The following is a 26,426-nucleotide window of genomic DNA, read 5'->3' as shown; positions in this document are numbered from 1 at the left end:
GAAGGAGTTCAGGTACCTGGTGTCAACAGTGCAAAGTAATAGAGAGTGTGTTAGAGAAGTGAAGAAAAGAGTGCAGGCAGGGTGAAGTGGGTGGAGAAGAGTGGCAGGAGTGATTTGTGATAGTAGGGTATCTGCAAGAGTAAAAGGGAAAGTTTATAGGTCTGTGGTGAGACCTGCGATGTTGTATGGTTTAGAGACAGTGGCATTGAGTAAAAGACAGGAGGTGGAGCTGGAGGAAGCAGAGCTGAAGATGTTGAGGTTTTCGTTGGGAGTGACGACGATGGACAGAATTAGAAATGAGTTTATTAGAGGGACAGCGCATGTAGGACGTTCTGGAGACAAGGTGAGGGAGGCGAGATTGAGATGGTTCGGACATGTGCAGAGGAGGGACATGGGGTATATCGGTAGACGAATGCTGAGGATGGAGCCACCAGAAAGGAAGAAAAGAGGAAGACCAAGGGGGAGGTTTATGGAATGTCCTAATGTGGACTTGTCCTATGTGGAATGTCCTAATGTGGTGAGGGAGGACATTCAGGTAGTTGGTTTAAAAAAGGCAGATGTAGAGGACAGGGGGGTATGAAGACGGATGATCCGGTGTGGAAACCCTTAATGGGAGAAGCCGAAGAACAAAAAGAACACTTTCTCAAAATCCATTTAATAGCTAGATTTAATCGTTTTACCTCGTCTTCTTTTTTCCCCTCTCAATCCTGGATAATCACAAGAATTACCCATGTTGAAAAATAAAAGCTAATCTACTTTGTCATGTTTTGTTGGAATATTTCTGACCAAAAGAATCTGTAGCAACACTGAGATCATGTGTACATCAATTCATTATTTGATATTATTTGCTTCCAAATCCGTGTAGTTGTTACTCTCTGTCAGGCAAAAGAACGTGCCGGAAACCGAAGTGAAATCCACAAGGTTTTTTAATGAAGAATAAAAGGGCAAAGCAGAAAACGGCAAACCACAATGAAAATCCAGGTTAACTAAACCTGGTGAAAGCTGTGATCAGACTGATGTGAACAAAACACACAGAGTCCCGTGAACAGTGATAAAACAACTGAGTAGCTTGGGTAGTCCGACAGTGTTCCTTAGCCTAAGCTGTAGAACGGACAATGAGCTGGTGGAGGAACGGGGGTTATGTAGCATGGGAACTGATGAGGGCTAGGTGTAGCTGATTAGTAAGTGGGAGAGCTGCTTGGAGTGATAGGTGAAGGTGTGGCTGGTGGATCCCTGACACTCACTAATGTCTATTTTAAAAATTCTGACGACCTATCTCATCAAATCATATACCTGATTACACAATATGAGAGAATTATAATAATTGCATACACCCTATACTACCAGAAAGCTTCCATCAACAGCATACTGCACATTACACACACACTCTGTTGTGCCTGATTAAAATGTATGGTAATGGTAGCATTGAATTGTGACAGCATTGAATACAATGGCCTGAAATGTGGCAGATTAAAACAGACATAAATCGATCCTCACATATGAACAAACACACACACACACACACACAGTCACTACTTCTTTGTTTTCCTCACCCTTGTCACTTCACACTCGCATGATTTTTATCCACACACAGAGTGACTGAAGCAGGATATAATGCTAATGCAGACAGCTCAAGGTCGAGCATTAAATGCTTCTATGGCGTGTAAACTCATGAATGCTACACTTGTCATTTAACACTTGTGCCACGTTTTTAGCCGAACACTTTGCAATAACTTATTATTGTTGGTTTTTGGCTGCTTTATTTCGAGATGAATTACTGGAGCCTACTATGATACTGTTAATTTGTATGTCAATTAGAGATGATGCAGAATAGTCGAAGATTTAATGCTTCAATAGGAGAAGTCTGATTCAACAATCTTATTGTCAAATCTTTAACAAATTTTGATTATATGGGGTGTCTGATTTCTTCCAATAGGGTATTATACAGCCCATTATGATAATGCTCTAAGTACAAATGTGAACAAAATAAAGCTTTTATTAAATATCTTTTATGTGCGTGAATAAATCCAGATTTAGGTTTCACTTTCTATGCTCCGTGACCGACACAGGAGCATGTCGGCAGCAGGGATTTAAATATTTAACAATTTCTAGGAGATGCTGTAAAGGTAAATTCTGTTCTAATTGAATGCTGTTTATCATTTTAATTACATTTTATAAAAAGAAAAAAATAATTTTGATCCATGTTGCGCTGTACTTGGAGCGCGCTCACAGTGACCTCAGCAGTCAATATTGCTGAAAATAATCAAAGAAGTAAAAAATTCTGGTGAAGGTAGCAGACCCTTTAGATATTAATAGTGTTCCCAGAGCTTTTGCTCACAAAAAGATCTGCCACCAAAAATGCCATGTTCTAAATGTATTGGTATTTTACAGAACATAACAATTGCAATGAAAACAAAGGAACAAAAAAAGAAAGTTTTTGCTGCATCAGAGCTTATATACGTTATATGCATACACACTCTTTCACTTTTTAAGGCGTGAAAGCGAGAGAAAAGAAATAGCAATAACAAAGTCAAACTGCAAATTTGAAATTTGGATCGATTTGTTCTATATCAGCACTGGTTGCCAAATAGAGAAACGTATGTTCTAAATTGTTCAACACATCTTGGTATGAAGAACAGGGTTTAAAGGAGCTGAAATTCAGATATATTGTCTTGTCCAGTTTGTAGCAAAACATTAAACCACCTGGCATTGCTGTGTGTCCAATACTTTTGGAGGAGAACGAAGACTGATGGATTCCTAATGGAAAAATGTTACGCTAAAGTACAAAAGAATGCATTATATACACATAAAACCTGGCGCACCATTTGAATACAATGGTGAAAGCGAAGTGTTCATTAATTCTCATTGTTGTGCGTCTATGTACTACGCTCTGTCCTTCTTAATCCTGCAAAACTCTCACAACTCAGCAGCGTGCCCAAATATTTACCCACCTATAAACAAATGGCTTGGAGAACAGCCTGAGCTAACACTTGATTCTCTTTTCTTTCGGTATGGAAAAAAAAAAACTACGTCAACAGGGATTTTAAAGAAATCCATTGGACTGCTCTGTTCTGCACGTGTAATCATAACAGCAGAAAAAGAACATAGTGATGACATCACGGTGTGTGTGCTGTCGTCCTCGTTGCCGGTATGTGATGCGTTAACGGACAGGTTTATCGTTCTCGTGTGAGGCCCGTGAATATGATGAATGGGCTTAATTGCTCTGCTTCCTTTGTTTTCACCGTTTATGATGTCAGACAAACGACCGTCTGACGACTGTTTCTCGGTGTGCGATTACCTCCTTGGATGGAAAGGGTGAACAATGCAAGACCCAACAAGACTGAAGAGGGAGAGAGAGAGGAAAGAGAGATCCTGTCTGGCTCTGCTCTCCTGGGGAGTTGATGTAGGAATGCAGCTGGAATCTTAGCCAGACTCCCTCAAGTCTTCCTCCCTCTTTCAACTCGATCCCTCTAACTTCACACTAACATTTCAAATTTGTGACGCACTCATATACCACAACACTAATATATATATGTAAGTGCATATATCAATGAGAGATCGACTCTTCATTTGCTAAAGTAAATCCATAACTAAAGTCAGGTATTGATGTAGGGTGAGGAAACCTGGGCTGCATTCAGCATTCCAATTAATCCCAAAGGTGTTCAACAGGGTTGAGGTCAAAGCTCGTTATCAGGCAACTCAAGATCTTCTTCTATTCCAACCTATGTAAACCATATTCTCACTTTGTGCACAGGGATATTGTCATGCTGGTACAAGTTTGGGTCTAATAGTTCAAGAAAATTAAAATTGTAATGTTCCCTCATCCCTGTTCCCGTGGAGGCATCCTATACATTGTGTGCCTTCAACTTTATGATAACTGTTTAAGGAAGAACCACATATCATTTGAAATGTCTGGTGTCCCAATACTTTTGTCCAAAAAAACAAACAATTATCACTCTGTTTTCTTGAAGATACCTGGAATGATTAATTATCTTCACTGCTGCTGACTAAGCATTTGTAAACTTTCACTAGGAAATTATTTTATTCACTCTCAGTCTTTGGTTTATTTCTGTTTACTTTGATTTGTTCTTTTAGGATTAAATACCATTACTTCTTATAGTTTCATACACAAAACTAAAATGATTTACTATAATTTAATTACACTTAGAGTACCATTAGAGTTAACTGTGAACTTAACTATATGACCCCTGGTAGTTGGGCTGTTGCACAACAAAATATTCCATATCAATAAAACTAAATGAAAACGACTAAAAACTTTTAGGACGTGATATTTAGGGTCAAAGGTTACTATGTTATTATTCATAACGTGACTGTTCGAATAATGTAGATTAAGTAACAAATGTATAAATAAATCATTAATTCATGAGTTGGCATAACAGCCACAATAGTCAAAGCTCAAGAAATCTAATCTAAATCAAACACACACACACACACACACACACACACACACACACACACACACACACTTTGCTTCTGAAACTAAATTAATTGATAAAGGACCATAACCTAATTTTGCATTAATCAAAAAGAGAATCTTAAATGTTCTCTAATTCCATTTCCCGCTCTGTTCAGACGGTCAGAAAGACCTCGTGTTTACCTTTCACTTTCAGTCAGACATGTTTTGCCAACATCAAAACGTTACACATGTTCGGTCTGGAAAGATCTGGACAGGTAAACAAAACACTATTTGAGCTACACCTTAAATAAAGGCCACTGATTCAATCATCTTGTTGTGATCAAGATTACAACAGATGCAGAGTCTAAAAGAAACACCATTAAAGAAAGATAAAAAAAAATTCCCTCCACCTCTGTGGGAAGATGTTCCACTAGATTTTGCTTGTGGAGATTTTTCCTCATTCAGACAGGTACTGATGTAGGTGTAGGTGAGGAGGTCTGGGGTGCAGTCAGTGCTCCAATTCACCCAAAGGCATTCAATAGGGTTGAGGTCAGAGCTCAATAACTGGAGATCATTAACTTCATTGAGTTTGCTTTGTGCACATGAGCATTGCCATGTTGGAACAGGTTTGGGTCTCCTAGTTCAAGTAAAGGAAAAATTGTATGCTTCTGCATCTAAAGATGTCTTATACAATTGTATGCTTTCAGCCTTGCGATAACAGTTTGGGAAAGAACCACATATGGCTGGTATTTTGTCCGTATAGTGTATCTTGGCCAAATGATTAACCCTGGGGTGAGTCTCAGACACTGTAACATTTGTTACGGACACACTGAAAAATTTCCTCCAACATAAAAGTCAAACAGGGTAAAAGACAATCAACTTGGTACCTTTTTTAGCTTTTTAACACCATGTTGAATTCTCTCCTCAAAGCTTTTTTCAATTTCCCCTTATTGCACTTGTTTGCTAATAGTCTTTTGCTGGTATGTAGCCTTGAAGAGAGCTTACCACTTGCTTTTCCATCTTACCACTCGATTTTAAATGTTTAAAAACAATTGAGACAGTGAGCTAACTGTCCACAGCAAGATGAACAGTCTCTAATATGGGTCACTGCAAGAGTAAGTGCTTTGATACCATCCAAAGAATTTCCAGCTAACTCTGTGTGTTGAAGGTCTCAGTGGCACACAGCCCACTAACAAAGTACTTCATCAGTGTTTGTGCTTCAAATAATGGTCCACACTTGTGCACACATTTGACAGCATACAGAATTGTGTATACCAGGCATTGCTGCTTTATAGTGTATATGAAAAGTCCACATGTCCCTGTTAAAGTGCCCAAAAAAGTTTATTTTCATATCTTGTTTTACCAGTGTTATAAAGCAACCAGCAAAAACAAGCAGAAACATTCCAAGAAAAAAAAAAACATTCTATAACCTTATTGCATAAGTGTGTATGTTGTTGGATGGATCATGTAGCTGTGCTCAAAATGTTCAAACTCCAGTTCAGTTTTTTTTCTGGAATTTTCTTCTTCACTCCTGTTTTATCTGACTGCTAAACCAATCCACAAAGAGCTTTTCAAAGCATATATAACATCCCATCGTTGCATGGATGCACGGATCAGGAAAGAATTTCCAAGACATTAGATGTACCATCTAAACATGTTTAGATGTAAAGTTTTAGAACACAATCAACAAGTGGAGGAAATTGGGCCACCACAGTGTCCTTAAAGAACAGGACGTTCCTCTAACAAAGATATAAGGACATAAAAAAAGTTCTCAAAGAGGCTGCCAAAAGACCTACAGCAAAATTGAAGGATGAGCAGGAAAACTTGGCAAGTATGTGTCACACCCTGCAAGTCACAACAACCTCTCACATTTTTCACGTGTCTAAGCTATGAGGTAAAAAATGATTTAATCAAATAAAACATCCAATCCTGCCTAAACAAATGTGTTACAAAATGTTTTATAGTCTCAATGAGACCAAAGAAGAGCTTTTAGGGCATGATTTCGAAAGATATGTTTGGTCTAAAAACAAAAGCTTATCATTGAAGAACACGAAACCCAGCGAAACATGGTGGTGGCTGCAGTGCCCTCTGGGGCTGCCTCTCCTTATCTGGGTTTATAGCTGTATTCAGAGTAAAGGGAATCATGGAAAGCTCTGAATCTCTTTTGGTACCAAACTTCTAGATTTCTGATAAAAAGCTGAAGGTTAATTTCACCCAGATCTTAAATCCAAGTTATTGTAGGAATGGCGTCATCTTGATCAACATTTTGGAATAGATTATCAGAGGCGAGACATGTGGAATGACTGGAGATAAGCACAGGAGATTTTCTTGCAGTCAGATTGATTTGGAGGGATTTTTTTGCAGGAAAAGTAGAACAAAGTTGCCAAAAATTAGCTAATTTGGTAGATTCTTACTCTAAAAGGACAAATACTGTAATAAAAACAAATGGTGCTTGTGCCAGCAGGGCACGAGTGGAGGGCGGAGCCGGGCAGAACGAGCGTTAATAAACACCTGCAGCTGATAAGGCTAATCAGTGAGCTCTGTTTCAGTCCGGCGACACCCTCCACTCTTGCCCCGCTGGCACCGTGCTATAAAAAGAGCTAGCCCAGAAGCATACACACTTGTTAAAGAAGTTTTTTTCACTTCAATTTTGTTAATCATATAACGTTAAAGGTAAAAATAAATATACATATGTACACTACATTGCCAAAAGTATTGGGACGCCTAACTTTCCAGAATTTGTAATTCCTCCCCAAACTGTTACCACAAAGTTGGAAGCACACAGTTATATATGATGTCTTTGGATGCCAGCATCATGAAGAAACAGTATGCAACAGTACCTTTTGGATGAACTGGATTTCACCCCAGACATCCTACATCATCCTTACTAACACCCTTGTAGCTAAATGAACACAAATCTGCACTGGCACACTCCAAAATTCATGTCTGTTTCTGTTATTATAACAGAAAATAGGAACTAAAGGTGTAATGGGGTGTTTAAAAAGCACAACCTTATGGCCAGGTGTCCATCTAGTGTAGGTATTGTGTATATATACAGTATATATGCAACATGGGAAAGTTCTCTATATATTGTAAATGCTTTGAATATAAACACTACTAAAATGTTTTATAAAGATGGGGAACTCTGAATAATATTTTATGACAAGAGTTACTGTAGGTCTGCATCAATGGGGTCAGGCCTCGACTTTACACTCAACAAGAGTCATCTTTCTCAGGAACCGGTCCTGTGTGCTCAGCTGACTCTTCTGTCTGTCACTGTGTTTATACCGTTATGCTCGCTCACACACTTTCAGCCAGCGTGTTTACAGTGCCCGCTGGTCACCATGGCAACAGCTTTCTGTCTGACAGCAGTGTGTGTGTGTGTGTGTGTGTGTGTGTGTGTGTGTGTGTGTCTGCCTGTGTCTGTGTGTAAGGTAGTTTTGGCTGCTGGATTCAGTGTTCTGACATTTGCACTTTATAAACCCATATTATAAATGCCACACTTTCCACGAATCTTTCTCTGGATCAGAGTGTGCAAGTAAAAATCGATGATTTTTAATGTATAAGGCATTATAAGCATAATATAATACTTACATGATGTACCACAACCATTCTGAACACTCAATCCACGAAACTGCATTAAACAGACATGGATAGTTCTTTAATAAACAAAAATGTGAATCTATCTGTAATTGCTTGGGTTTATTTTCAATTGGGTTAATGAAGTAAAATTCACTTCAGGGTTTGCGTCACACCATCCTTTCGTTAATTATTATGCGCCACACCCTGCAGTAATCGTTAAATAAAAGTAGAACAGTATGAAAATCCAGTGCAAACTGTTTATCTAAGTTTATTTACCAAGAAATTGTAGAATTCCAGGTTTAATTAATAAAGAAATAACAAGCATGATTAAATGGTATACACTACTTGGCAAAATGTGAAGTTATAGAGGTTGTAATAAAGAATCATTAGTCAGAAAATGGGCATGTATGCACACATTTAGCATAATAACATATTCTTGATTTTTTAATTGTTTACTGGCTCCTGAAATGATTACATTCAGCAATCGCTTCATTCATTAGCATCAATTGAAATGGAGTGTATAATATCCAACTAGGCTAATTCTATTATATAATATATACAATTTATTAATTATGATAATATATAAGTCAATAATATGGTGCTTTAAGTCTTAAATTCTTTTTACCATTATTTTTTATTTTTTTACTTTTAATTATATGTCATACTCTTATTCAAATCCTATTTATTAATTTGTTTGTTTATTTATTTATTTTACAAAACACTGTCCCACTATTGAGCACCTCAAAATCTTTTAGTCTTCCACTTTGCATATTAATCAATCTAATGTGTTTTTGGCGTCCAAGACTGACACACATACTGAACTCTTTCATCATGTTGTCCGTGCAACTCATTCCTACATTACCCACGATGCTTTTCAAATACCTGCTGAATGTGGTGCCAGTGGGATTGAGCCCCCTCTTCATCTATACCATATACAGGGCCATGCAGTGGCACTTCAAGGCTCTTTTACCTGTACATGCATCTAAAATATAGAAGGATCCAAAACATTAACTTTCATGTGCATTTTCCCCTTGAGCACATTGTGTTTGTTATTTGTGAAGATCACTATCTAGTGCAGGAAGTCCTACTGTAAGGTTAATTATAAATGACATTGATTAATTAGTTGTCTGTTGAGTTCTGATTAATACTGTATGACGTTGTAGAATATAAGTAACTTTAAAAAACGTTTGAAAGAGCTAAGAAGCTGCTGCTCTTCTGTATTTTAGGTGCCAACATGGAAACCTGAATGAAACATTGAAATATATATTATTTTTGTGATGAATTCTTTTGGCCATCACGCTATTAAAAGTCATTGTAACTGGGTCGCATCTGAGTCGCAGACTTCTAACAAAAATATCAAAAACAAAAACAATCGTCATCTTACAAGAATCGCTCAACACATCGCAAACAGTGCAAATCTAAACATATTTAATGTGTAAGAGGGTTTAAATTTCCTTTATACAGTAATGCTTTTAAGTTTCTGCCAGCTGCCCTTTAGCTGCCCTGCCCCTGTTCTGCACATGTTCTGACAATGGCCTACTAAGTGCAAGAGTGCACATCACTATCAAAACTGTCAGAAAGACAGAGTTCACTCGGGGCCATCGCATGCCGCCCATATTCTCTTTCCTGGACTGTCTTCAAAAGATTGATTTAATCCAACCCAAGCTGGGAAGCTGATTGCACCTGTCTCCTGTATTTATGAATCGCAAACCAAACCGGAATTATATTATATATATATATATATATATATATATATATATATATATATATATATATATATATAAACAACCCTAACTTAAAATAACTAACACACATGTACAATAAGCCTCAATAATATTTTAAGCAAATTGAACAGTTTAACAATCTGCCTGTGTACTGCTTTAAAGTTAAATAAAAACACAGAAAATGTGCCTTACTTGCATAACACATCACTTACTACACTATATATATTCAATATATTCAAAAATGTTTGCTTTTTCATTTACATTTTTGAAAGTCTCACGTTATTCAGCAGTACCCCACACTACAGTGTTGAATTCTCACTGATGATTGGTCAAGTCAAGTGAAATGAAACAACGTTCCTCCAGAACCCTGATGCTTCATTAAACAACAAACACAGAAACAGAAAACACAGGGCTAAGGACTAGTAAGTGTCCTCGCCACATAAAGTGCATGTGTGCAACCTGGTGCAAACAATACAAGACAGTGCAAAGACAACACAGGACAGTGCAGGACAAAACACAAAACACAAAATAGCTCCCCCAGTAAACCTGTTGTGACAAAACAAAGTGAACAAAATTGAACAGTAGCCAAAGTGTAAACAAAAATGTTGTGCAAAAGAGCAATATAGCAGCAGTACAGAAAAGATGTGCAAAAAAGCATTAAAAAAGTTTTGGTGATGAAGTCATGTAATGTGAGTGGTACTGAAGAATGGGTGTGCGAAGTGAGTTCAAGAGTGTGCTGAGTCCGGGTTTTACAGATCAGTCACACAATTGTATGTATATGTGTGTGTGTGTGTGTGTGTGTGTGTGTGTGTGTGTATGTGAGTTCAGTTTAGTTCAGTTCAGTTCAGTTATTTGTTGGAAAGCCTGATGGCTTGAGGAAAGAAGCTGTTACACAGTCTGGATGTGGCGGCCCGAATGCTTCGGAACCGCTTCCCTGATGGCAGAAGGGTGAAGAGTGTGTGTGAAGGGCGTGTGTGGTCATCCACAATGCTGTTGGCTTTGCCGATTTAGTGTGTGGTGTAAATGTGAATGATAGAGGGTAGAGAGACTCAGATGATCTTCTCAGCTGTCCTCACTATCCTCTGTAGGGTCTTGCGATCCGAGACGGTGCAGTTCCCAAACCAGGCAGTGATGCAGCTGCTCAAGATGCTCTCAATAGTCCCTCTGTAGAACGTGGTCAGGATGGGGGTGAAGGAGATGGGCTTTTCTCAGCCTTTTCAGGAAGTAGAGACGCTGCTGGGTTTTTTTTGGTGATGGAGCTGGTGTTGAGTGACCAGGTGAGATTATCCGCCAAGTGAACACCAAGGAATTTGGTGCTCTTGACGATTTCCACGGAGGATCCATCGATGTTCAGTGGAGAATGGTTGCTCCTTGCTCTCGAAGGTCAACAACAATCTCTTTAGTTTTGTTAACTTTCAGAGACAGGTTGTTGGCTCCACACCAGGCTGTTTACCGTTGCACCTCCTCTCTGTATGCTGACTCATCGTTCTTGCTGATGAGACCCACCACAGTTGTGTCATCCGCAAACTTAATGATGTGATTCGAGCTGTGCATTGAGTGAACAGCAGTGGACCGAGCACACAGCCCTGAGGTGCCCCAGTGCTCAGTGTGTGATGCTGGAGCTGTTCTTTTCCGATCCGAACTGACTGAGGTCTCCCAGTCAGGAAGACCAGGATCCAGTTACAGAGAGAGGTGTTCAGGCCCAGTAGGTTTAGCTTCTCAATCAGGTGCTGATTAGTCAGAAGGTGTGCATTTTCTATTAGCAGCCATTCTATTGACCACAATGCGTTTAGAGAGGTTTTCAGGACAGAACAATTTCCCGTTTTCGTGTTAACTTGCATAAAAGACTGATAAATGAGAGTCTGGTGAAGGACAGACGTATGTTTTTAGCTGCTATAATATAAATGATTACAGAAATGAACTTGTTATGGGTGTTCCACAGTGAAAAGTTAAACTGAGTTAAATCTGGACCTACCACGAAATCACAATTGTAACTCCATGGATCTAACAAGAGTTTGTGTCAAATTAAGGTTCTCTGACTGTGTGCTTTTTATTACTTTTAACTTATGTGCAAGGTACAGTGATTAGCATATAGTAGGTGGTATCAAAAAGTTTTAAGACTAGCTCTGTTAACAAAAAAGTACTTTTTTTGTCTGTGTTGACACACTTTAACCTTCAAAATAGTCCCCGTGCGCAGCAATACAGCACCTTCAGCATTTCTGCCACTTCTGGAATGTGTCCTAGAAGTTTTCTTTTCGAATCGTAAGAAGCATTTTCTGCAATTCGCACTGAATCTCCGTCATGGTAACAAATCACAGACCTTTGAGTCAGATCTTTGAGTAGTTTGTTCTCCGACGATCATCATGCCCAAGTAACCAAATGGTTTCGACATTTTCGAGGGTTGAGCTCGTTGAAGGTCTCCCTGATCTCTCTGTATCTTTCACTGATGTTCTTCCGCTTTTGAAGTGCCAATCAAAACATTTAGAACAACTTAAGGCAGCATCGATATATGTCAAACATACGTCACGTCAAACATCTCGTAAACCAAATCGCACCATAGTCTCAAAACTTTCTGATACCACCTGGTATTATCAAAATATAGATTTCCAAGATCAGTACTTTTACTTTTGATGTATTTAAATCCATTTAGTACTGGGAATAGCATCATTCCAAATTGCTTTTCAATCTATACATAACACTTGTTGACATGTCATTAATGCCTTAGTGAACTTCAAAGTTATATTATTTAAGGAATCGTGCTTTTTTTCTCTCATATCTCACTACAACAAAAAAGTCAGATAAAACCATATTTCCAAGTTCTTGAGCCCAGTTAACCAGCAACGTTATGTTTTATGTGTTTTAACATAGTTTTAGGATTAATACTATATTTCAGAGACAGGACAGAAGCAACATTGCATGGGAACTCTTCCATCTTCTTTGAGAGCCACATTGGTTCTATTTATTATTTGCTTCCGTATTTGTGATGGAACAGACAAGCAGGGAAAATGCATCATTGTTTGATGTGTACTTTATCACCACCATTATTATACCAGATCTGTCTGCATTTATTATCATTAGACATCAGTGTTTTCAAATGTAATCAAAATGAAAACTTGAAAAAAATACTGATCAGTTTTCAGTTCATTTACTGATTAAATGAATGAGTGGCTGTGTCCCTTCAGCTGCTCACCTCAACAGCTATTCCAAAAAACACTTCCAAAAACTGGAAATCATTCTTTCAGATTGCTGTGGAGGAATTTTGGCCCACTTTTCTTTGCTTTTCCAAAATTGCTTTAATTCAGATATATCGGCAGGTTTTCTTTCATGCATGTCCTGCCCATTTAAGGTCCTGCTACACCATTTCAATGGTGTTCAAATTAGCATATTTTTTTCGAGAGGTTTTTTAACTATCAAGAGGTGCTTTGGATCAAAATCTTTCTGTGTTACACTATATCACTTCTGCTATTGCCAGCTAATAGCCAGACATTTTCAGTCAGGGTTTTCTGGTATAGAGCTGAATTCATTGTTCGGTCAATTTCACGAAGACGCTGAAACAACAAAAGCATCCCTACACCATCACACTACCACCACCAGGTTTGACTTATTGTGGAATGCTGTAGTATGGCACATGTATATTAAGTGAACATCTATAATTTTCCAGTTATTAGTCCACAAAATGTTCATTGGCATGCGTTTCTGGCACAGTGTCACACCTTTATGTTTCTCTTGGTTAGCAGTGGCTTTGGTCTTACAACTCTCTCAGACACCATTTTCACCGGGCCTCTTTCCAATAATGGCATAAAGGCTAAGATTATCTAAGGCAAACAATGCCTCCAGTTCCTCAAATGTTCAGCATTGACTTCCTGGGAAATTTTTGGTTGGCTTACCACTGTTTTATATTTAAAATATATTTAAACAATCATTTAAAAATGGCATTATTATGTTACCCAGATTCTTTTACAATTGTAGATCCAAAGTAATGAAATGTCACAAATATGGCAATAAAATCGACGAATCAATGCGAGACTAAAAATATTGGAAGTTTTTACAAGACCGTCAAAAAAAGAAAATTACTGTCACTAATCTTATAGCGGGAGTCGCCAACTGGTGGATTGTGATCCAGATGCAAAACCGGCAAAAAATTTCAGTTGATTGAGCCAAATACTGAGGGAAAATAATACTGTAATAGAGCCGATCAGATGGCAGAAATTCCAGTTTTTAAAAATGAACAATTGCAGCTTCTGTAGCAATTCATACTGTGGTCAAAACATTATGACTTAAATGTAATAACTTCACATAAAAATGATTAAATCCTGCTCTAGAAGCAAACAGAAGAGATTAGGGTTGTTTTTTTTTGCCTTTTGATACAGTCCTATACTGAATAGAGCCACCTTTCCATTTTAGACTCTATTAAAACTCTATTAAATAGAGTCAGACTCACCCTGCTGTTAAACTAATCATACCCAGGTGTGATACAATGCCACACACACACTCACACAAACAAAACACACATGCAGCTTTCCCACGGTTGTGCATACCTCAGTAGGACCCTCCTCTTCATTACAGCTCAATCACCAAGCCTCTTCACGCCTTCACGGTTAATAACGTCCCCGCTCGCATTCTTATCGTCCTTAGCAAACAGCGCTCACGTCTTAACTGTGCTAGGCAATTACCTCTGATTTAGCATGAGAAAAAATAACTTTTGGAAAACAGAACATGTAGGTGTGTATTTTTAACACCTGAGATTGTGGTGTGTCTCAGGTATTATACAAATCAGAGTAAAAAGCACACTTTTAAAAAAGAGAACAAGTACTTTGTAAAGATTATCCGAGAAAAGGAATTTCAGGTTGCATTGATACCATTAACAGAACACTGCAAAAAAAGAAGAGGTGGTGTGTTTGTTGTCATTTGGATTTTGAAATATTGTAGGGAAATGTAATTTTAATTTAAGTAAAGCTTAAGGGAAACTCTACAGATTGTTGGGGTTCTGTGTAAAAATCCAATTACCATTCGATAATTCACTAGATTTGAATCTATTGTTTGTAATATTAGGGCACTTGACCTTTGCCTCCATATGTGGTTCTTCCTCTAACTGTTACCACAAAATCGCTTTGGATGTGGTAGCATTACATTTTCACTTCACTTGAACAAGGGGACCAATATCTGTTCCAGCTTGACAATGCCCCTGTGGACAAAGTGAGTGCCATACTGAGCTTCATAAAGATTAGGTTTACATCAATAGGAGTGGAAGATCTGTAAGCTTTGTAACCATGTCAGTCTGATGGAGTGTTATCTATCGCGGAGTGGATTCTAAGAGTGTGCAAAGCTGTTCTTCATGCTAAGGGAGGATTTTTCATTGAAAATAAAGTTTAGCATCTGTACATTTATATATTTGTTTGGTCAAAATAAATCTTCATACTCTTAAATTGCCTATTTTGCTGCTTAAAAACAAAAAGGAACATGCATGTGTCTCTCAAACGTAAGCAAAGCTTAAAAGACTGGGAGTTTCCAAACTTTTGACAGGTACTATACTTCTATTCTAAAGCTGAAAGGTTAGTATATATATATATATATATATATATATATATATACATACATACACACAGTACAGACCAAAAGTTTGGACACACCTTCTCATTCAAAGAGTTTTCTTTATTTTCATGACTATGAAAATTGTAGAGTCACACTGAAGGCATCAAGGGCTATTTGACCAAGAAGGAGAGTGATGGGGTGCTGCGCCAGATGACCTGACCTCCACAGTCACCGGACCTGAACCCAATCGAGATGGTTTAGGGGTGAGCTGGACCGCAGAGTGAAGGCAAAGGGCCAACAAGTGCCAAGCATCTCTCGGGAACTCCTTCAAGACTGTTGGAAGACCATTTCAGGTGACTACCTCTTGAAGCTCATCAAGAGAATGCCAAGAGTGTGCAAAGCAGTAATCAAAGCAAAAGGTGGCTACTTTGAAGAACCTAGAATATGATATTTTTCAGTTGTTTCACACTTTTTTGTTATGTATATAATTCCATATATAATTCCACATGTGTTAATTCATAGTTTTGATGCCTTCAGTGTGAATCTACAATTTTCATAGTCGTGAAAATAAAGAAAACTCTTTGAATGAGAAGGTGTGTCCAAACTTTTGGTCTGTACTATATATGATTGCCGCTCTCACCGCCGCGGCCCGGGTTCGATTCCCGGTCAGGTAACCGAACTCAACCATTAGGGTTGCACAAGCCAGTGCACTCTTAGTGCCGGTCCCAAGCCTGGATAAATTGGGAGGGTTATAGATATATATTTCGGTGAAGACGGCCGAAGTGAATATCACTGATTATCTCTTCATCATTGCACCTGTTAGGGGTCAGAACTGTTTTAGCAGTTAAGGGGAACCAACACAATATTAGGCAGGTGGTCATAAAGTTATGCCTGGTGTGTGTGTGTGTGAATACTGAAGAGGCTTAGGGTGCAGTCATCATTCCAATTCATCCCAAAGGAGTTCAATACAATTGCTTGCCTCCAATTTTATAGTAACAGTTTGGGAAAAACCCACATATAGCCAGAGAAGTGAGGTGTCCAAATATATTTGTCTTTTGTGTGGCCTATATTCCCGTCAGGAATTTGACGCTTTTCACACACCTGGAAGCCACAGGAGTATAGAACATTCGAAAGCTACTATGGATATCTGTATCTGGTATACCTAGATGGAGAAACTTGGCAGGAAAGTTTTGTTCTAATTTCACAAAGCAACAAAAATCGCACTGTGAAGTAAAAGTATGCAGGAAGGTTAAAAGATGGATTCTGTGAAGAACAAGCCAAAATAATAAGCAATTCAATGCTGCTCATCTGAACATTTATAGCTGAACGCCCACTGAGTGTTAATAGGCTCATTTTTTACCTTAAGCAAACAGTCTAAAATTTAATACCTTGCTTTGGAAAACACTTAATATGCAAGTTGCTTTCATTAGGGGAATTCAAATGAACTTTATTATGCATGTTTAATAGGATACAATAAAAAAAAAACTGTGGTCAGATTGTTGGCCAGATATGACTAACCATATCTGGTCCAGTCAACCATTTAGTATGCCAACACACACGCACACACATAGAGAAAGAGAGAGTAAAAGAGAGATCGGATCTTTGTTTACCTCTTCAGTAACACGATCGCTCTCACGTTCTCTTTGCCTCTTTACATGAGGGCCATAACTTCTAAACAAAACAAGAATATATCACTGTGTCTCCCCAGAGACAAACACAACAAAAGTACAGACACACGCACACACACGCACACACACACACACACACACACACACACACACACACACACACACACACACACACAAAAGGTATGTGTTATTGCACTGGCATTTTGGGAAGAGCACCAGGAGAGAAAGAAAAAAAGCAATGCCTTCTGAGAAATGACTCTTGTACATTTTGAATACAAACATTTGGTACATAAAAATCTCCAAAAATCTAAACGTTTTATTTCCACAGTTGTAAAAACTCGTGCTGCAGCACATGATGAAATCAGCGACTTAACTCTCGCACACTGATTGTGTTACTTGTTTCGAGAAATAAATGATACCAGATAAATTACCAGGAACTGGTAACAAACTGCACCAATTCTTTGCTCGTCAGTGTGTCTGGGAATGAACATGATGCACTTATGAACGGGGAAGAATTTATTTAGCGTGTTATAAACTAAACGCAATACATTTTGGTAGCACCTTATAAATCCATTACAGTCTATAAACTCTAATGCATTTGTATATACAGAGTGTCTCAATACATACCGGACATTAACATCTTTTTTATACAATAGCAAAATGTATATTTATTAACAAAGTCGCACACACTCGTCGCAAGCTTGGGACCGCCCCTGGTCCATATAAATGAAGGATGAATAATATTGGAAGATATTGTTTTTTAAATATGATGGATATTATGAATATTATGGATGTATTCGTGGGATTTTTTTGTGTGGGGGAGATATCTACACATTGCATTCTACACAGGCTGCATAGAAAGTTACCAATTGTTCAAAGGTTCTTTGGATAATTGAGTACTTTGCTTGTTCTACCTGAAAAAAAAAAAAGAATGAAGCTAAAACTAGAGGCTCCCAAGGGTCTGAGGATAAAAGGTTTATGCTGCCCTCTGTTGGCCACACAGAGTTCAACAACTTTAGTTGTAAAGAACAATATATGGTAGTTTTGAGAAGTGGGAGAATTTGAAGAAATTTGAGAGATGTAATGATTTTTTTTTTTATTATTTTTAGCTGCAGTTTGGTTTTAATTCTGTATTTCTATCCAAAAGTGAGGTAGGAATAACAGTATGTTTATACATGTGCCCCCCTGTTTAAAGAGACAGAAGGTAATTGGACAAACCTACTATCCTAACTGAAAATGGAGCCCATAGATATCAGCAGATGCAGGGTTTTCTCCCTGGAGATGGAAAAAAGGTTGGTTACCTTAAGGCAAAGCTTCTTTGTCTTAAAATTATTTGAAGATATGCTTGGAAAAGCACCATCACAATCAAAAGACTTTGCAGCATTTGGTTGAATCCAACTAGCTAAAAGAGCCCTATACACTTTAATGTGCTGTTTTTGTCCGCAGTATTACTAATTAAAAAAAAAATAATCCATTGGAGTAAATAAACAGCGGGTGGTATGCTTCGGATCATGAAAAGATCCTTTCCTTCTCCATACGCTTTTTGTGTCTTTGGTGAAGTCTTATTTGATTTTCCATTATAAAACACCTAACAATGGTTTAGATTTGTGGTATACTCTCTGCTGCAACAATGACTACTCTGCTGGATTTTTAATTATTGACTTTAACGTAGAATCTACTATCTCCTGCTGGGTATCAGCTCAATTATCGTTAAGGCCTAATGCATTTACTATCTCTGATGACTTGGTTTTCTTTTTCTGATCCAATCATGACAGCTGTTTGGACCTTGTTTTAAAAGCTAGCAACAAACAAATTCAGATCATCAAACTAATTTAAATATTAGTAAAAGATAACACAAGTGAACACAACATGCAGTTTTGAACTAAAAACAAACTCCAAAACGACATGGTCCTGTGTGAAAAAGGGTTTGCCCCCCCTGTTAAAACTGTGGTTTATCACACCTGAGTTCAATTTCTCTCGCCACACCCAGGCCTGATTACTGCCACACCTGTTTGCAATCAAGAAATCTCTTAAATAGGACCTGCCTGACAAAGTGAAGTCGACCAAAAGAGCCTCAAAAGCTAGACATCATGCCGAGATCCAAAAAAATTCAGAAACAAATGAGAAAGAAAGTAATGGAGATCTATCAGTCTGTAAAAGGTTATAAAGCCATTTCTAAAGCTTTGGGACTCCAGTGAACCACAGTGAGAGCCATTATTAACAAATGACAAAAACATGGAACAGTGGAGAACCTTCCCAGGAGTGGCCGCCGACCAAAATTACCCCAAGAGCACAGCGACGACTCATCCAAGAGGTCACAAAAGACCCCACAACAACATCCAAAGAACTGCAAGTCTCACTTGCCACAGTTAAGGTCAGGGTTCATGACTCCACCATAATAAAGAGACTGGGAAAAAATGTTCTGCACGGCAAAGTTCCAAGATGAAAACCGCTGCTGAGCAAAAAAGAACATAAAGGCTCGTCTCAGTTTTGCCAGAAAACATCTTGATGATCCACAAGACTTTTGGGAAAATACTCTGTGGACTGACGAGGCAAAAGTTGAACTTTTTGGAAGGTGTTTGTCCCATTATGTCTGGTGTAAAAATAACACCGCATTTCAGTTAAAGAACATCATACCTACAGTAAAATATGGTGGTGGTAGTGTGATGGTCTGGGGATGTTTTTCTGCTTCAGGACCTGGAAGACTTGCTGTGATAAATAGAGCCATGAATTTTGAAGTGGCCTAGTCAAAGTCCTGACCTGAATCCTATTGAGATGCAGTGGCATGACCTTAAAAAGGCGGTTCATGCTCAAAAACCCTCCAATGTGGCTGAATAACAACAATTCTGCATAGATGAGTGACCAAAATTCCTCCACAGCGCTGTAACAGACTCATTGCAAGTTATCGCAAACGCTTGATTGCAGTTGTTGCCACTAAGGGTGGTCCAACCAGTTATTAGGTTTAGGGGCAAACACATTTTCACACAGGGCCATGTAGTTTTGTATTTTGTTTTCCCTCAATAATAAAAACCTTCATATAAAAACGGCATGTTGTGTTCACTTGTGTTATCTTTTACTATTATTTAAATTAGTTTGATGATCTAAAACATTAAACTGTGACAAACATGCAAAAAAATAACTCATGAAGAGGGCAAACACTTTTTCACACCACTGTATATGTGCTCTCTTTTTGCCGAGTAATAAAATTTACCAGCAGATGTCAGCATATGATAACCAGACTCTCAAATTTTTTTTTTTCCCACTTTAAACACATGAAAACATACACAGGACCATTTTTAAAAAATCCAGCTAGTGACTAGCTGCTACGAAATTCGTTGCTGAAACCTTTATTTTCATATACCTGTTTGTGCTCATGGAACACACAAAGACCAGAAACATTTCCTTCAGAGTAAATGCCAATTGACAAATATAATCAATCTGGCAATTTTAACAATATTGAAGCATTATCAAATTCGAGCTATTTGCAGATTGGAAAAAATACACAACATGAAAAAAGTATTCAGACACATAGTTGGTTACCACAAAATTGGAGGCACACATTTCACATTTACAGAATTTTAGCCTGAGCCCTTATCCAGAGCGACAATCATCTCATTCATACAACTGAGCAGTTGAGGTTTAAGGGCCTTGCTCATGGGCCCAGCAGTGGCAGCTTAGTGGTGGTGGGATTTGAGCTCATGACCTTCTGATCAGAAGTCCAACCAGTCCAAAAGTCCAAAGTCTTAACCACTAAACCGCCACCTCCCCTTATACAATTGTACACAATGTCTTTGGATGTGGTAGCATTACCCAGTCCCTTCACTTGAGCCAGGAGACCCAAACCTGTTCCAGCATGACAAAGTCCCTGTGCATAAAGTGAGTCCTGTGAATATATGCTTTACACGATTTGGAGTGGAAGATCTTGATTGGCCAGCTATAGAGCACTGACCTCAACCCTATTGAACCCTGTTGGTATGAATTGAAACACTGACCGCACTCTACATTTTGTCTTGTATAGTCTAAGCTAAATGTATAAAGTTCTTTATGTCTGTACTTTTGAGAGTCACCAATAGTTGAAACCATCCTTGTGTGTGCCTGATTCTGATTCCGAAAATCTCATAAAACGAGTGGAGGAGATTATAACAGCAAATAGAGACTTGATGGAAAATTAGGTTAAAATGTACATATGAATCTTATGGTCAGGTGTCCACAAATTTTGTCCATATAGTGTAGTTCTGTATAAATGATCTCTAAGTGGCTACTTGTTCTTTTTCTAACATTGGCATCGGTTTACTCATTTTTTTTTAAAAAGGACGCTTATTTAGCATCCCAAAGGAGTCTCCATTGTCAGTGCTTTTTGTTTTGTTCTACAGCACTTGTGCTTTGTCTTTGTGGTTTCCTCCAATCAAACAGAGATTACAAAAAAAAAAAGTCTAACGATGGAATGAACATGTATGGTTGCTACAACAGAAGTAATAACAGATAATACAGTCTCATTGGTTCCAAAAAACATGACTTTTGTTAATCTTTTAAACGGTTAAAATGCATGAATGTGCCATTTTGAATATACATTAATTAATAAATAATGGAATCAGCAAAATGCCTTTTATAAGGGGAATTATACACTTCAATAAAAAAAAAAAATTGTATTGGAATTAAGTACTGGCTCAATATATGCACCACCATATTTGGTGCAATCTGTTCTGTTTATATTTGGTCCATCTCTATTCTAATTACGCATTTGAGCTTTTTTGCCTAATTTTATGGTCAGAAGTAAACATGCCCGGGCTTTTATAAGTCAAAAGTCACTGTTGCAGTAAAACCCCTTTTCATACAAATGCACCACAGTATTTTCCTAATATCAAAAATAAGAATTCTATACATTTCTAAGCTTTTTATAGCTGGACTTACATCTCGTGTTGATAATTCTAAATCAGACCGTTGATGCCATAATAAAAAGGAGAAAACGAGTCATTGGAATGAACATAACGTATATAAATCTAGACTTTACAAAGCCATTACAGAGAGGGGAGAATTCACTAAAAGATGCTGTGTCTTTGAGACAATCACCTCTACTACTGCAGATGCTCAGGATCAATTTTAATAATCATAATAGTTTGTTGCTTTGAAATAACACTGTGTTATACCTAAGCATCTGCTGCTAGTTATTTAAAGGGAAACATCTAATGGTGCTGATCTGATGGATCTTGCTTTGCTAGCAATATATTAATTAGCTTTTATTAGCAACTCTGCTCTGCTCTGCTCTGGAATCTGCTTCTTTGACATCATAAGTTTTCTATCAATGCACTTTAATTTACAGTCTCTTAGGTTGTCAACCTGATGGCACTAATATGATCATGTACTTTCTTTCTCTCCGTTTTTCTTTGTGCAACTTGCTGGTGCACTTTATGCACCATTATTTAAAATCCTATCTGTATATTAGGGCTGCAACTAACGATTATTTTGATATTTGGTCAATCGGACGATTAATTGCGATGTTTTGCTTTATTATAACTATATAAAACCCTACTTCGTGGTATTTATGTATAAAAGTGTACTTTAGAAAAATGCAAAACGCCACATATTGAATTTAACTATCTCTAATTTAACATTTTAAAGCTAATTGTAGCTGTTTGTTGAGGAGTGGATGGGGGATTTCTCCTTTGAACAACATTCACTCTGATTCTGTAAAAAAATATATATATAAGAAAGGCAGATGGCAAGTTGACAACCATGCTTAATAAATCAATATACATTTTATAAAAGAACAATTTTTGTTGAAAAAAATTTAACCAGACATTTTGTTCATTTGTGGAAAATAAGCAATTAATTAATTAATAACATTTTGTATAATAATTAAAAGTGGCAGTAAATCAAGATTGAAAACAGATAAGTTACTGTTGTAGTACACAAATGCTATAAAAAAAAGAAAGAATATGCATTGGTGTACAAATGCATAATCAAAATTGCTAAAAAAAAAAAACAACAGTGACAAAAAATGTGATTATTTAATGCTGCTGTTATTTGCTGCTTTTAGATTAATCGTTTGTTTACACCGTTTTAATTAAATCCATCACGATGACGTGAGTGAGCTGACTGTGCAACCTGATGCTCGCGAGTCACGACAGAACAGATCCAGTGCAACTTTCCCGAAGTCACAAACCAACAGTTTACACAATAACACTTAATTAAACAACACAATTTACACATGATGAGGTTTATACAGTTTTTACTTACCGTGCTGATGTTTCGCCTTCATCAGTGACACCAGTGTGATTTTTTTTTCACCTGCTCGTGCATCACTGTGGTACTTCCATACCACACAAACTCCACTTTGCAGAACTTCCAGGTTACAGTTTTCTTTGTTGCGTTTAATATAAAATGCTCCCATGACTTGAGACGCACACTTATTCCTGCTACTCCGCCATTTTCCAGATGGCTGTTTTGTCTTGGTGTCATGCTAAACCGAAACTTAAGCAGCCCAACTAATGGATAACGTAAGCATTTGCTGACAATGAATTTCATTATTGATTATTATTGATTTTATCGATTAGTTGTTGCAGCTCTACTGTATATACACTGATCAGGCTTAACATTATTACATTATAACATTATGACAAGTGAAGTGTATAACACTGATTATCTTCATCATGGCACCTGTTAGTGGGTGGGATTTATTAGGCGGCAAGTGAACATTTTGCCCTCATAGTTGATGTGTTAGAAGCAGGAAAACTGGACACGTGTAATAATTTGAGCGAACTTAACAGGGAAAAAATTATGATGGCTAGATGACTGGGGCAGAGCATCTCCAAAACTGCAGCTCCTGTGGGAAGTTTCCGGTCTGCAGTGGTCAGTTTGCATTAAAAGTGGTCCAATGAAGGAAAAGTGGTGAACCGGTGATAGGGTCATGGGCGGCCGAGGCTCATTGATGTATGTGAGAAGCGAAGACTGAACCACATATCAAATGTCAAGTAAATTGAAAAAAGCGAACAGATTTAAGGTAAGAAGGCAATAATGATCTACAATAATGATGACCATCTACTTACAACTTGAGCTGAGTATTGGTCTATGCTTTATGTACTGGGTTATAAACTGTGTATTAAAATGACATCATAAACGGCGCAAGTTGCAATATGTCAACAATAGCATTGATCAACAACTTTTTGGTTTTACCTATCAGACACTGTAAAATTATCAATAATATATTTACATTTTAATGTCTTGCCAACGTGTAAGCTTTATCGCACGTGTTTGTGTCGCAGTACTTTAAGCAGGACTGTAGGCTAGTCAGCGGCGGGCGGTCAGGGTCAGCAAAGCCAGAAGCACTGACCTACATTTACAACCTAAATACTAATATTTGTTTCATGAAATTGTATTACTTTATTCCCAACAGTTTATTCTCTTTATTTTGTAGCGTTTCTCACCCTCTATGTGCTGCCATGTCAATTTAATCTGCCCAGAGCCTTCAAAATGTGTAGGTGCACAGTTGCGGTTGTAGTGTAGAGGTTTGGAGTCTTAACTGGGTTTCTTGCTTTAGTAAAATGGTATTCACCCTCCATATGTAAAATTCCTCTCTCTCTGTAGTGCCACGTGTTGTTATATGGCGTTTTTGTATAGTATTGATGGTTTCTAGAATCGCGACGTGATAGTGGTGGTATTAAGAGGTGGATTAAGTCGGGTAAGTCCCCACTGAATGCCCGGTTACCAAAAGCACGGCCCGCCACTGATGCAGAAACAGATGGATGAACATGCAATTGAACAGTCATTAATGTCAGAGCAGACAAATCCAAATCCAGAAATAGAACCATGGTCAATAATCAGGCAAGGTTCAAGTCATGTACTAACAGGCTAGAATAAAGCAGATGTGAGCAGAAACAGGGTATAAGCTAGAAATAACAAGACTTGATAAGCTCAGGGAACAGAGTCAATAGTATTGTGAATAAAAGTCCTTTAAATAGTGTGAGTTTGTGCAAGGATTGAGCATACCTGTTCTCAATCAATAGCAAGGAGAATAAGAGTGGAAAGTAAGTGTGTGTGTGTGTGTGTGTGTGTGTATGTGTGTGTGTGTGTGTGTGTGTGTGTGTGTGTGTGTGTGTGTGTGTGTTTGGCTAGGTGGTGGAGTCCTGGGCAGCCATATTTGGTGGCTGTTGGGAACTGGAGTAACTCATTAAAGTTTTTAAAACCAAAAAAAATCAAAGGAAAAAAACAAAAAAAACACTTTAAACTGCAACAAACCGCATATCGACTGTCAAGCAAATAGAAAAAAAAGCTAATGTATGTGAAGTAAGTAAGCTACAATAACAATGATAAGCTACTTACAACTCAAGCTGAGAGGCTTCAAAAAATATGACGGTTATTTCCATATACGCAGTGAAAATTGGTTACTCTCGGATTTATTCAGTACATCCCAAGATTGTTTTAAGGAAGCTAACTTTTCCAGTGCACTAGAAGAATACCGAAATTGGAATTGGTCTTAAAAATGGCCTTCCATTAAGTTCCTGATTAGTGTGCTGAGTAATTTCTAACTAGCATGATAGTTAACCTGTTACAACATAGTAACTGCTTTGTTAAATATAGTGTACCTTATTTTTCGGACTATAAGCTGCTACTTTTTCCCCCGTTTTGAACCCTGCGGCTTAAACAACGAAGCAGCTAATTTATGAATTTTTTCTGGGTTTTTCCCGGTTTCACAAACTTCAAGCCAAAAAAATGAACCCCATAACATTAGACCAATGAAATTTCCGAACGGGAACGAAAAAACGCTTCGGGAGAAAAAACTTCCACCGGGTGATTTTTAAATGCGGGTGATTTTTGCACGATGGCAAAAGATAAACTCCCGAGAGAAATAGTTGTGAAAGGAAGGAGGAAGACAGTGAACAATGACTTTCTTGGTAGGCTACTGTTTAGATACAAGCCGTTGTAACGCGTTGAGTCTGGGTGAAGGGAGAGCTCGCTAACTCCAGTTGCAACAGAAATCATATAAGCACAGACAGGTTTCCCAAACTCGTGCTTTTTTATTATTCTTGGCAACAGCGTTACTGGTTAGTCAAAGAAACTTAGAAATGAGCATCAGAAAATAATAAGGACATAATCCTCAGTCTTACACACACGCAGTAATAGCGGAAGAATGCAGTGGCATGCTATTCCCAAAATACCGCTATGCTCCTAAAGGAAGCGCAAAATATTTCACCCATTACACCGTGTGTAAAGTGTCTTTCGATAAAGCCTGTGTAAAGTACATTAGTGTAGACCTGTTATAGACAGGTGCGGCTTATTTATGTTAAAAATAAAATTATTTGTCAAATTCAGTGGGTGCGGCTTATATATGGGAAATTACAGTATATAGCAGCAGGAAGTTTACAACTATCAATGTCCCATTCTTACTAGAACATCTGTTTAAGCACATATATCTTTTTTTTTTTTACATGCAGTAAGCAAAACTCTTCAGAGAAAGCTATTAGCATACCAGACTTGTACTTGTAAATACTGTATATTGTGTTAATTCCCATCTATGGGCCTGATGCATTGCAAGCTATAAAACCC

At 37.9% G+C, this 26,426-nt stretch overlaps 1 protein-coding gene across 2 annotated transcripts in view; it reads right to left on the bottom strand.

The window, feature by feature from the left end:
- LOC124377886 (rho GTPase-activating protein 6) overlaps window positions 1-26,426 on the bottom strand; it is a 146,435-nt gene that overhangs the window by 82,488 nt on the left and 37,521 nt on the right. The window lies entirely within an intron of this gene.

Source organism: Silurus meridionalis, chromosome 24 (genome assembly GCF_014805685.1).
Source record: "Silurus meridionalis isolate SWU-2019-XX chromosome 24, ASM1480568v1, whole genome shotgun sequence".
Lineage (NCBI taxonomy): Eukaryota > Metazoa > Chordata > Actinopteri > Siluriformes > Siluridae > Silurus > Silurus meridionalis.
This window is presented reverse-complemented; position numbering and strand designations above follow the sequence as displayed.